Source organism: Sinocyclocheilus rhinocerous, unplaced genomic scaffold (assembly GCF_001515625.1).
Source record: "Sinocyclocheilus rhinocerous isolate Xijiao unplaced genomic scaffold, SAMN03320098_v1.1 scaffold904, whole genome shotgun sequence".
Taxonomy (NCBI): Eukaryota; Metazoa; Chordata; class Actinopteri; order Cypriniformes; family Cyprinidae; genus Sinocyclocheilus; species Sinocyclocheilus rhinocerous.
The window spans coordinates 404,511-418,864 of record NW_015658509.1 but is presented as its reverse complement, the minus strand read 5'-3'; the positions used below and the strand labels follow the sequence as shown (position 1 = coordinate 418,864).

Below are 14,354 nucleotides of genomic sequence, written 5' to 3'. Positions count from 1 at the left end.
ACTCGAGTAAAATTGAAAAAGGAGTACTTTTACTTTTACTGGAGTAATATTTTATTATACGTATCTGTACTTTTACTCAAGCACTTGATTTGTGTACTTCGTCCACCACTGATAACTGCTTTGGTTGCGAGTGGTCTAATGTTTAGGAGCCCAAACTTTAAAAATCGTTTTTGTTTATTTATTTTACATTTTTCTGGTTTAATCACGATAAGATTTTTTCTAGATCCTGCATTAAATTTATATTTTGACCTCACTATTCGGGGAACAGACACAGTCTTTATAGATTGGACAGCACAAGTACTTCTATCATTTAAGCGGGTAGAACACAAGTCATCAGGGCAGTTATTTGAGATTTGACTTACTAGTCATATGGAGTGAAAGGGTTAATCAGTGTTACTTTCTCAATATCTTGTCTTCTGAAATGAATATTTTTTTTGTGTGCTGTGCCATTTATACTCTGTACTGTAACATTAGCACAGGCATTAGTAAAATTATTATTATTATTATTAATTTTTATTTTGTATATCTTCTTACTCAACATATTTTTGATTAATTTGGGGTTATTTATTCATTTATATATTAATTTAATGTATTGTTGTTTTAGATTATCTATCTATCTATCTATCTATCTATCTATCATCATTATTATATTGTTTTATTTAATTTAACCTGACTATTCTAACTAAAACTGGACGAATGTGGGTGGGTTTATTTGTTTGTTATTTTATTTGACCTGAATGTTGTTTATTGTTGTTTGTTTTTGTCTTCATTCTTTCATTAATTCACTTGTTTATTTAGAAATAAAATGTGTGTATATATATATATATATATATATATATATATACACACACACACTGTATATATTAATTCAACAGTTATTTCCGATTGGCTGATAAGAGTGCAATATTCTAGTGATAACAGAACTCCAACCCTTTCACTCTTTGTATCTCTCCACTTCCTGTATTTCTCATTTCTCCTGTATTTCTCACAGAGTGTCACAGCAGACGCCCAAATCCACTATAATAATAAAAAAAAAAACTATTTTTGTGTCACGGAATGTAGTTTTAAGAGGTTGTTTAAGGCTAGAATGTACTTGTTTAGACTTCAGATATGCGGTTTGTTAATAAAGATAATATTTATTTGAAATTTTGCTTCAACGTTTTCGGAGATATGAGCTCCAGGGCGTCAGCGGCCGTTCAGCGCTCATGAACCCGCCGAGAGCAGCCTCACCTCGGTCAGATCTGCTGGAATTTGCCGCTGACTCTGATGTCTCTATAGTGGTTAAACATGAGGTATAATTTGTTGGTAACACTTTATTTAGGGTCTCTTAACTAGTTGCTTTTTAGCATGCATATTACTAGAATATTAGCCATTTATTAGTACTAATTAAGCACACATTAATGCCTTAATCTACATGACCTTATTCTACATCCCTAATCCTACCCAATACCTAAATTTACCAACTACCTTACTAACTATTAACAAGCAGCAAATTAGGAGTTTATTGAGGGAAAAGACATAGTTAATAGTGAATAAGTGTTCCCTATTCTAAAGTGCTACCAATTCGTTTTGGGCAAATCTAACGGGTAGTCTTTGGTCTTATTATTAATCTATTATTTGTTCCAGAGCAAATAGTTTTGGCTGAGGACAAAATCTCATCACGTTATATTTTATATACTGTAACCTCAATGCTTTATATCAGAGCGCTGCCTTTTTGCTTTTGACTGAATTGCCTATCACATTTTATGATGGCTGTTGTTGTTGTTTAATAAATAGTATTATTCAATAAATAATATTTTATATAAATAATAGTAGTATTTAGTATTGGGAAACAGTTGTATGTGTGTGTGTTCGTGATAGTGATTTTAATTTCATTATTCAGCCATTAGATGGCGACAAGAGACTGTTTTACGAGTCAGAAGTAAAGACTTTTATATTGAAAGAGACTAAAATGGAAGTTATTTTTACTTTTAATAACAGCTTGTAAAACGCAGTTAATAAATGCAGTGAGCAGTGCTGTCATCAGAAATCACCTTTAACAGATGAAAGGACAGTACGACAAAGATATCGCTTTCCTCAGCGGACATTCAAACTAATGTTTTATTGTGAATATGAGATTGAGCTGAAGAATGAATGCTGTATCAGATGCAGGTAATCACACTCGCTCAGTCCATCTCTCTCTCATAATACAGTGAGCTTTTAATACGGTGATACAATAAGCTTTCAATGAAGCGACTCAACGTTCCTTCGTTACTAAAGTTCTAAAGTGACGTTTTTGATTTAGTAACGGATCTTGAGCTGAACTGTTAAATTGTCAAACTGAGATTTGAATCTGTGGCGGAAGGAAGTAGTTCCGCACACAAGTGAGTTTTTAAAGACGCCCGTTGTTTTTCTTATGTATAAACGCAATATCACACTCGTAGCTGTGCGATATGGCTATGTATCAGCACAGATGACAGATAATTACACACACACACACACACATGTATGTATGTATACTATTTTTATTTGTTTTATTTTATTTTACAATGGATCTATTTGACCCCAGCAAAAATAGGCTACAATTACAACAATTAAAAAAACTATCAACAAATACAGTTAAACAAATTACAGTAAAACGCCAGCACGAATGTGTACAGACAATTTCTTCATATTTTATACATGAGCACCACACTTTCAGCATCCCTTCACCAAAGGCCAGGAATGAGAATTCCCAGCCCGTTTTACAATTGAAACATCCATTCCGTTCACGTATTGTATAATTTAAATGCACGATCACCTCCAGAGCGCACAGACCCTCCCCTGCACACACACACACACACACACACACACCATCATGCGGGTACTTTCCATTGACTTCTGCTGTTTCATACAGATCAAATGATAGTTGCTAAATCCAACCCTCACAGCAACCCGAAACTTTTGTTGAAACATTATTTAGTATGTTTATTAAGCTGCTCAGTGTAGCTGATTTCAGTTTTTACTATCCTCGTGGGTACACTTGACACACACACACACACACACACACACTCTCTCTCTCTCTCTCTTTCTTTCTCTCTCTCTCTGAAATTCACCTCATGCCTGCTTCAACACTGTTGAAGCATCTCAAGAACATTTGAATTAGTGCAACATGTCAAGATAGCGAATCTCCCGTGTGCTGGTCGGTGGGCAGCGCGAGGCGTGTCTGCGGCGTGGGCTGTGGGAGCGCGTTTCTCCTCACCACTCCCATTTACCGGCGGCTGAACTGCAGAAACGCTGCGTCCTCTCCGACAGCGCTTCAGTTACAACGCACGCAGCTCAACAGACGTCTTCTCTCATCGGAGTGTCTTTCACCCGACGAACGGGAATAATTCATCGGTGGGCGGTTGCGCATGACTTGGGATAATGTTTGGATATACTGGAGTACAGGCGAGGACTTCCAGTGATCGCGTGGATTAGGTGACTTTGATCAATTTGTGCAGAACAACTATGTTTGCGCGTATATGGAGGACTGGTTGCCGTTTCAGTGCTTCGGTGTGATGTGGATACTTGTCAAGGACATCGTGCGTAATAAATGAGCCGTTCAGGAGAACGACGGCGATGCATCAGAGCTCGACAGCAGCCGGGGAAAACACTCTCGTAGCGCTATTGTGATCGCACCCGCTGCTTAGGCGATGATATTCGGCTGTCAACTCGTCCGAGAGTTCGTGCGCGCACTCGGAGGGCTATAGGATCCGTCGGACCCGTCTGAAGAGCAAAGTTAAGCTGAGGCTGAGGTCGAAAAACAAGGTAGGCTCTCCAAACCTTCCATATAAAGGGCACTGTATGTGGGCGCGCGGTCTAAATGGGGCATTGTCACACGCAAGACTTTGGTTCAGTGTATCCGTGACCTTTTCAGCGGGTAATGGATGAGAGATGTGCTTGGTATGTCTTTTATCGATGCATGCGAGAAAAATGAGAGGCTGTTCGATCGATCACATCGATCTGGTGCGTGCAAGGAAAATGATCTGGCGGTATGAACGCTCGTTACACTGTTTAAAATCTTTTTTTATAATGTGATTTTCGCTCAGACGATTAGTTTATTAAGTGTTTTCGCTTCAGATTCCGAGTGAATTCTCGTACTGTAATGAAAAAGAGAAGAGTTTGCGATCGATCACATCGATCTGGTGCGTGCAAGGAAAATGATCTGGCGTTATGAACGCTCGTTACACTGTTTAAAATCTTTTTTTATAATGTGATTTTCGCTCAGACGATTAGTTTATGAAGTGTTTTCGCTTCAGATTCCGAGTGAATTCTCGCACTGTAATGAAAAAGGGAAGAGTTTGAAGTGAACGAGCCGTTTTCAGGACCACGGACAGCACCCGATGCTGCTAGAGACGCGAGGGAAAGTCTTCCCAAGCCTGAGGCTGTGAAATCCATATGCATTTTTTTAGTTTGATTTAGATATTTATTTTTATACACTCTCAGTCATTGTGACTGCATTCTGTTACACCAACAAAAGTACTTTTAAGGGTTATAGGTCAGGTACAAATAGCTTCTAATGTAGCAATATTAATTTTTTAGAGGTAAATAATAATGCTTTCAATTGAAATTCATGAAAGGGTTTCAATTAAACCATCCACCCACGTTTTTATCTTAGATACATTAGCATTATTTGAGATCAGAGAAGAAGCTCAGCTAATTCTATATTATACAGACATCCCTGGTTGACACCACTTTATATACTTTGTTGGACAAAACTTTGCTGGCATCTGCTTCATCATGACTAAGAGTCTTTGGTTAAAATATGCTTTATTCTCATCAAGATAAGTTTTGTACGAACATGTCAGCACATATTACAATTGACGGCCTTGCTTCTGGCAGCTTGGTTAAATCTGGTTCTTGAAAAAAGGTGATCGATGAATGTGTGCTTTCTGCACATTTTCAGTGCTGTTGTTGAGACATGGCCACTCTGTCAGCTCTCTGGGAATTAGTGAGTGGGAGTCTATTACTCTGAATCTGGCAACCCTGAGGCAAAGCAAGCCCTCTCTCATGCCTCTGTTCTGCCTGGTGCCATCCTGCAATCCTGTTTACACCACCACCCGTACTCTTGGCCTGCTTGAGTGTGTGTGCTGCTGGGTAACTACAGGATCGGGAAGGATGTGGATTTGATGTGGGTCAATGACAAAGTGTTGTTGATAGTACACAATGTTACTTAACAACTTAGTTGTTAAAAATAATCATGCTGAATCGCTGTCCTTGGCACCCATATTTTGTCTAAACATCCCTTGTCCTGTCAAACAAATGCACCATGAGAGTTTCTCTATAGGGCCTTTCGCACTGCGGGAACCTTTTCATAGTACCAGAACTAATTGTGGAACTACCCACTTTTTGGCGTTTTCGCACCGCCGGAACTGGGTGCGATTTTAGTACCGGACTGCCTTTTTCGAGAACCAAATTAGCTCCTACTCCGGAGCAGGGTCTAACCAGCACAACTGGTTCTAATCGTGACGTAAGTAGACATTGATTGGTCAAACGCGTATGAAAACGCCCTCACCCGCCATGATTTAAAACGCCGTGTAAACATACTGTAAACATTGTGTCAACTTATTTCGCAAGTATGGAGAACAGCGATAGATGGACGGACGCTGAAGTGCAGGCACTTGTAGCAAATGTAGCACTGCCAGTTGTCGTTGGAGATTCTTAGTCCTCCTTTCCGTTCTTTCAATCGCTTTACGTATACGTCGACTTTCCATGTCCATTATTGTGAAACCCGCGAGAGGCAACAAAAACACAGCTTCGATCACAGCGTCCTCCATCCTCCTGTTGTTAATGCTGTTGTTCTTTGTTTCTGTTGTTGAACGCCGCGCACAAATGACGTCGCTGTCGACCGGCTTACGTCACTTCTTCGTACACACTCTCGGTGCGAATGCAACCGTTTAAATGGTACTGGGAAATAGTTCGCGCAAAATCGTCCCAGTACTTTAGTGCTGTACATTTAGTTCTGGAACTAAAGCGGTGCGAAAGGCCCTAATATATACAGCAGTCTGATGTCATTGCATATCAGCCTTCCTCTCTGTTTGGCTTTATTGTTATTTTTTATTTTTATTTTTTATCTCACCGCTAGTTACAATCACTCTTGATTCTTTCATCTCTAACTTTTCCTGAAGTGCAAGGATGTTATTCATGGTGTTCAGACCACACTTGCCATTATTTGACTCTTTGGCCATAGTTATCTGCTAATCTTGCATCATTTGGATGTTATTTATATCCCCTCCCACCAAATAGCAGATTTATTTCAGCTGGAACTGTGCTGATTGCTGCAGTTGATTCATTCGAAAAATTGACTTAATTTTTTTGTTTTCTTTATTTTTCTTCTTGTAGTATTATTATTATTAAAAAGTGATATATATATATACATATATATATATATATATAATTTTTTTTTCATAATAAAAAATATATTACTATTATATAAATTATATGATTTATATTAATTTAATGACATAAATATTAACAGATTACGTTTACATTTATGCGACAATTTTATTCCTTTTCACGCAAATTGTGATTTACAGGGCCAGAGTTTCCATTAAGAAAGCCGAATTACTTGCAGAGTATTATTTTCTGACTTCAAAATGATTTTAACATTCTGCGAGATTTGAAAACTGATACTTTTGAATGTTATCGTCACATACACAACTTTATATGTGCGGGTTTTCTAACGCAGTAGGTTTGCTCGCTAGCGCACCCGATACGGTGTTGCACTTGTGAGTTGAAGAGCTCCGTACAAATCCTGTGAAACTACAGTTTGACAAAACAGCTCAAACCTGCATATAAGGATTATAAAAGCGCAACAGCAAATGCGTTTTTATATCACTTTTCCATTCATTAACACTATTGGGTAGGTAATAAAAATGTAGCAATACGTGCCTGCACTAACATAATAAAAATGTGTCAGTTACGTATTGAACGTGTATTTTAGCGCCACTCACTGGACATTTAACTTTGAAACTGCCTCAAAACGTGCAGTTTGTTACGTAATATTGTGTTGCACAGCACAATCATGTATGAGCCTGGGTTGAATTCGTCACAGACCCAACAATATTTGTAGTATTAGTTTAGGGATGTGGAGTTCTGTCAGAAAAGTTAAGTTCTGTCTTCAGTTGCTTCTTGAAAGTTGTGCTGGTCTCAACAGTTAGAAGCACATTGTAATAAAAATGTAGCAATACGTGCCTGCACTAACATAATAAAAATGTGTCAGTTACGTATTGAACGTGTATTTTAGCGCCACTCACTGGACATTTAACTTTGAAACTGCCTCAAAACGTGCAGTTTGTTTCGTAATATTGTGTTGCACAGCACAATCATGTATTTTCAATGAGCCTGGGTTGACTTCGTCACAGACCCAACAATATTTGTAGTATTAGTTTAGGGATGTGGAGTTCTGTCAGAAAAGTTAAGTTCTGTCTTCAGTTGCTTCTTGAAAGTTGTGCTGGTCTCAACAGTTAGAAGCACATTTCACCAGAGAGGAGCAGAGAGAGTGAAGGTTCTGGAAAGCAACATTGTGCCTCATTGTGAAGGTGCTGCTCGTACAGTGACCAAGCTTTTTGAAATATTTAAATATTTATTTACTTTTTACTTTTTTGTCTTAAAATGGGCTTTTTGAGCAAGATGTGCATTTGCAGCCACATTACCACGAGGCAGTAAATGCATGGTACTGCTATATTTTGTACTTTAGCATTGAAGTAATAATAGTGGTATTTTTGGCATCCCTGCTATGATATAAAAGGTTTCTGGGCGTACAGTGAAACGTGCTACTTACAGTCCATCCATCCATCCATTAATTCTCTCCTCTCCTGCTTTGACATCGTGTACTTATTCCACAATATACCTCTCGTCTTGCATTTACTCTGCCTGGGGAGACTCCCCTCCTGTCCTCGCGCTCTTTCTTCTGCTGATCATTTTTTTCATGCATCTGCAGTGTAAACAGTGCTCTCTTACTCAGCACTCTGCGAGAGACTCTGGGAATGGTGAGCACTAATAGCTAATGCCTGTCGGTGGAACACATACTGTGTGTAATGCCAGTGCATCGCAAGGCATAGCAGAGGGAAGGAAGAAAGGGTGGTTGTCTTCGAATGTCTGCTCAGCTAAACACCAACCAATTATCTCAATCACTGTTGTGTGAACAGTACACAGGGTTGGGTGTTGGCAAGCAGGCAAAAAATAGAGCTCTTGTAAACAGTCAAGCATGTGTAAAAGGGGTGGAAACGTTCATGTTTTGTGCATTTAAACAGATATGTTTAAACTGTAAAGGAGTTGAGAACAATGAGGGAAAACAATAAAAACTCCTGTTTCTTACTTATTATTTTTGTCTTGTTTTCCATTACAATTACCTAAACAATCTTAAATCAATATACAATTATTTGAGAAGCAAAATGAGTTCAGGTATTAAGATATTGAGATATGAATGTCCTTGTTTTCTGAAAAATAAATAAATAAAGAAATAAAGTGTTATTTTTTGCATAAAACAAGAAAAAAAATCTGCTAACGTGGTAAGACAAATAATCTCAATTCAAAGGAAAAACTTTTTTTTTTTTTTTATATATATATAAACAATAAAACAAGACTTAATACCTTAATTCATTTTGCTCAAGTGAATTCATCTTGATTCAAGAATGTTTAAATATTTATGCTAGAAAACGAGAAAAATACTAAGCAAGAAAATCTTTTTTTTTTTTTTTTTACAGTATATGAATGATTGTGATGTTGATTATGGGATGACTTTACAGTACATTTCATTATGTGTTAATATGTTAAGATATTAACCGCTGTGAAGTACTACAATCTGATTTGGATATAATAATTACAAAGAAATAAGCAATGCATTGAATTAAACATGAAAGCAGAAAGACAGATTTTTTTTTCTTGTACTCCAATAATCTTTGTTTTATTTACAAGTTCAAAAGACTTTAGATGGCAAAATGGTGAAAGTCTTCCAAATTTACATTTCCATGAACAATGGCTTTTTTAACCTAAGAAATACATAATTTTTACCCATATTTTACAGTACAATTGTCTGTATTCTACAGTTAAATGATGTTTCCACTATATGGCAAGGCAACCAATTACTATACTGTTTTTGTTTTACTTAATTTATTTATTGGTTACATTATTTTTTTTTATTGAAAAACATTACAAAGACATGTTTACATTAAGTGTGCATTTCTTTGCTTTACAGTATGTTTCTTCTCCCTGTATTAGTAGTCTGCGGTGAGTTTATCATTGTCTGTCCACTTCTGAAATCTGAAAACATAAAGCAAAGCCATGCAAGATTTGTCCACGCTCTAACAAGATATCCTCATTTAGCTCGTTTATTAAAATATAATGACGTGTTTGAAGTTAATGTTCTGAAATCTGCATACAGAGGCGAAGCAAACAACAACACATGAATATCTTCATGAGCGTTACTGCATGAATGGATACGATTGGTTCTTCCACAGAAATATTTACTCACCGCCACAGTTTGCTCCGTATGTATTTAATAATGCAGAGAATTTGCCATAATGTCTGTATTATTCATACACATCATTGAGTTATTACAGAACACAATGCATGTGTGGGATGATAGTAGTAAACAAGAAAATGAAAGGTCAAACTTGCTATGCAATGCAAAACAAAAGTGACACAGGCCTAATGGAATATATCTGTTCTCACTGCCGAACATCTCATTTCACTCGGTGCATCAGTAAATCAGTTGTACCTGGTTATGCTCAGTGCGTATATACATGATTCCTTCACCTCCTGTTGACATGAATCATGGTTGAAAAATAATGGTGATGTACTTGGCCTGATTGTTGATGACAGAGGGATGTTTATTAATGCATCGTGCTACACTTTGCTTTGGAAATGCAGCCATCATGTTTACACTCTAAAACACTCATGAACGTATTTACAGTATATGAATGATTGCAATGTTTAAGCTTATCATAAATCAGAATCAGAAAGAGCTTTATTGCCAAGTGTGTTTACACACACAAGGAATTCGTAAGGCTTATGGGATGACATAAACTTATTTGCAGTGTGATCAGAAGGTACTGTAAAAGTTATTTTAGAGAACATATTGAAGTATTGTGTTCCCTTTGATTTAGTCCTTGAATTTTCTTCACTTGGTCTTAAAAAGGTGTTTAAAGAGCCTTAAATTGACCTTCAGAAAACCTGCAGAAACCCATTTTAGTCAAAGATGTGCAGCTCATTTGTAATGTTTGTAATGGACTTGGATTCCACCAAACACAACGTGCTGCAAAAGCCTCTTCCGGCAGGAAGGTTTGCCGAAAATAGCCGGTCAATCTTCTTCTCAGCATTTGATTACCTCACTTCCCGTGTCAGTGCGGGAACACGTCCAATGGCTAATGGATGGTAACGGCTGCCTCTCTTTGGCCTTCTTTACCTGTGACCCAAACACTGCATGAGAGCTGCTGTCGGCCGCTTGCACTTGTCATTCTCTGCTGCTTAGCAATTCGTTCTCCTCCATACAACATAAGACAGTTAATTTCATCTGCGTTTGCTCTAGTCTATCAGATGTGACTCATATTTACAAATTCAAAATCATTCAGCAGGGAAGGCTGTCGGGAAATGAACAGAAAGCATGGGCTTTATATGACTGATGATGCCAGATACAATGCAATGGCTTGTATGATGATAATTGATGATGATGTGGTAACTATGACAACAGCCGCGGTCATGATGATGATATTTAGATTATCGACAGACTACCATAGTCTTTTTGCGCTTATATGAGTCAGAAAAGATTGTTGTTTTTTAAAAGGAGCCCAAGAAAAGACAGATATCTTATTTATACACAAACTATAATAGAGTAAACCATTAAATAGAAGTTACTAATGAGTCTTAAACCGATAGCTGACCTAAAAAAATTAAATAAAATCATTCAGCAGGGAAGGCTGTCGGGAAATGAACAGAAAGCATGGGCTTTATATGACTGATGATGCCAGATACAATGCAATGGCTTGTATGATGATAATTGATGATGATGTGGTAACTATGACAACAGCCGCGGTCATGATGATGATATTTAGATTATCGACAGACTACCATAGTCTTTTTGCGCTTACATGAGTCAGAAAAGGTTGTTGTTTTTTAAAAGGAGCCCAAGAAAAGACAGATATCTGATTTATACACAAGCTATAATAGAGTAAACCATTAAATAGAAGTTACTAATTAGTCTTAAACCGATACTTGACCTAAAAAAATTAAATAAAATACAAATTCTGCCATCATTTAGTCACCATCAAGGATGATGTTTTGAAGAATGTTGGTAACCAAACCCTTGTTGGTCCCCATTCACTTCCATATTATAGAAAAAAAAAATAATACAAAAATACTGTGGAAGTCAATGGGGACCAGAAACTGTTTGATTACCAGCATTCTTTAGAACATCTTCTTTTATGTTCAGCAGAAGAAAGAAACTCAAACAGGTTTGGAACAAGTTGAGGGTGACAAAATGATGACAGTTTTCATTTCTGGGTGAACTATCCCTTTAAGAATGAAGAAAAATGCAAGCAGCTTTTTGTGTCTAACATGAAGTTGATCTGTGAAATAAAAGAGATCCTGCAAGTACGGCAAGTATTGAAAACAGATTTACATGAGAATGAGACGCTGTTACGCTGGATGATTTGTATGGCTGCTTTACAACCATTTGATTATTAAAGCTATTAGGCAACACAGATGGTTATTAGGTGACAAGGTAATTTGTATGTGGACATGTGCGGTTAAGTATTAATGTTTGAAGACTATTTAAAAATGCATCAATGAGGGCTTTAATTTACAGATTTCTTACTTACTCATTGTTTGTGTGTATGTGTGTGTGTGTGTGTGTGTCAAATAGACTGATATTGTTTCGGCTCATTACAAGTAGCTAATAGCGTGCTCCTCATGGCTTCATTGCTCTTCAATACTCTCTGGCCAAGGTGAAAGTGTCTTTTCGATGCCGGGTTGAGTTAATGGACCTACTTAACCTGACCTGGCCGTGTTTGAGCTGCGTCCTGCACAGAGGACAACATTCCCACAGTGCACATGTAGAGTTACTGGTTTAAGGCTTTCTATGAGCATCTCTCTCATGCTGAAATCAATGTTATAGTCACAGCATTGTAAATAACAGGCTATAGGTTTAGGCTACGTTTGCATTAAAGGGATAGTTCACCCACAAATTAAAATTTGCTGTTAACAGTGTTGTTGGTAACGCATTACAAGTAACTAAGTAACTTAATAATTAGTCACTTTTTTAGGGAGTAACGCAATATTGTAATGCATTACTTTTAAAATTAACTTTTTCAAACACCGGCTGTTAATTTACTTTCTCTCAGGCCATCCAAAATGTAGGTGACTTTTTTTCTTCAGTAGTAGAACAGCAAAGAAGATTCTTAGCTGAATCTGTGGTCCTTGACTCTTGGTGATTCACATAATGCGAGTCAGTGGCTACCGGCACTTTGAGAGTCCTAAGCGTGTTAAGGATGTTGTAAATAATGTTCAGTTTCTTAAAAAAAATGGTGTTTTCATTTCAAAACGCTCGCCAGCCACACTAGCTTTTTCCAAGTAATTTCCAAAAGTTACTCGTCCACATTAAAATGTCGGAAAATGCTAAAGTCATCTTACTGTGCATGAAAAAAAAAACAACATAAGTTAATATCACTGAGATGATACCAAGAGACTAGATATAATAATATTCTCACGCTAGTCTTCTGGCACAACCTTTTTATTAGAAAAACAGGAATAAAATGCAACTGTCATCATGTTTTGCTGCAGAATCTGCAAAATCTTTGCAAGAATGTAATATGAAGATTGTAAAAAGTAACATTTATTTAGCTTGTGAAAGTGAATAGCACACAACAGGGCATACAGATATAAACCTAGATATCAATTGGTACAATATGCATTGCAAGACAAAACATGCGTCATCATTTTTACATTTTTTCACAGTCCACACTACAATGCATTTCACTGCAAAAAAATATATATATATATATATTGTTTTTTACTTATTATATATTATATATTTGTACTGGAAAACAAGACAAAATATTAAGCATTCTTAAACCAAGATACATTTACTTAATATATTTTGTTAGTCTGATTAAGTCTTTGCTCAGTTTTTGCTCATTTTGTTTTAACAAGAAAAAATATCTGCCAGTGGGACAATAAAAATAATCCTGATTTCCCTTTGAATTAAGCTTTTTTCCCCCATGATTATTTTTCTTGCCCCATTAGCAGGTATTTTTGTCTTGTTGTAATCATAAACTCATTTAATTTCGATACATTAGAAAACCAGATTTAGGGCCAGATTTACTCAAACCCACTTTTTTGGTGTTAAAAAATGAAATTTACTAAAATTTGCGGTAGGCAGTTTACTTTTATTTTTGTTGCAGTGAACCATATTTGCAGTATTTAGATTTATCCACTTGTGAGAACATTTTCAAAATCTCTGTTTTCGAAGAGAGAAAAACAATGTCTCGGTCTGGAAGGAAGGTCAAGAGAAATGTGTTTTCATCTGCATCTGGATTAGTGTAGATGTAGCCTTACTCTGTTATTGCCTATACTGAGAGAAATATGATTTCTAGTTTGTGCAAATGAATAACATATTCATACAGTCATTATAGCGATTGCATCGGCTCTCGGTTATTAAAGGAGAGTAAATGCAATTGCTTACGGTGGTGCTCATCCATGACTGCCTTCCTATTCTGAGCATGTAGTGAATAGCTATTGCATTAACAGAATTCATTTTTTTCCCAGCTGGGCAGTTTAAATTTGGTATTGTGCTTCAATTTCAAGCTATCATTGTTATTATTTATGATCCAGACTTTGTATTTCTTCTTTTGACATTAGATCATCCACTTTTCAGAGAAGCGGGAACTCTTTTATCGCTAATACAATGTCTCGAGTCTTTACAAAAGAACGATTTCCCGCAACATTTCATAAGTCATGCGAGTCAGCGAGTGCTGAAATCTCTTGTAAGCGGATTGGTCTTGGCAAATGTTTAGCGTCTGCCTTTGACTTCTCTGTTACAGACCTAATGAACTCTGGCGACAGAGGAAATCAGTAAAAATCCTGATAGACGCTGCTGTAAGGAATACAACTAATTCTGTTTAGACATTAGTATCAAGATCAACTGAACCAAGCCCCTGGATTACACATATTTTACCACCCAAAACACACAGATGCAGAATAGAGGATTATTATTATTATTATTTTTAATTAAAAAAAACCTGTTAATCACGTTAAACAGCAAAATAAAAAGTAATTGCCAAAATAAAAAACAATTCCTAGCGGATATATATATATATATATATATATATATATATATATATATATCAATCTTACAA

General features: G+C 36.6%; 1 protein-coding gene across 1 annotated transcript in view; it reads left to right on the top strand.

The window, feature by feature from the left end:
- Window positions 1-3,647: 3,647 nt before the first annotated feature.
- The window catches only part of LOC107722287 (leucine-rich repeat and fibronectin type III domain-containing protein 1-like protein), a 159,726-nt gene continuing 149,019 nt past the window's right edge, over window positions 3,648-14,354 (top strand). The window contains exon 1 of the mRNA XM_016530580.1: window positions 3,648-3,768. The gene's annotated coding sequence lies outside the window, so the exon portion shown is untranslated. The remainder of the gene's footprint in view (window positions 3,769-14,354) is intronic.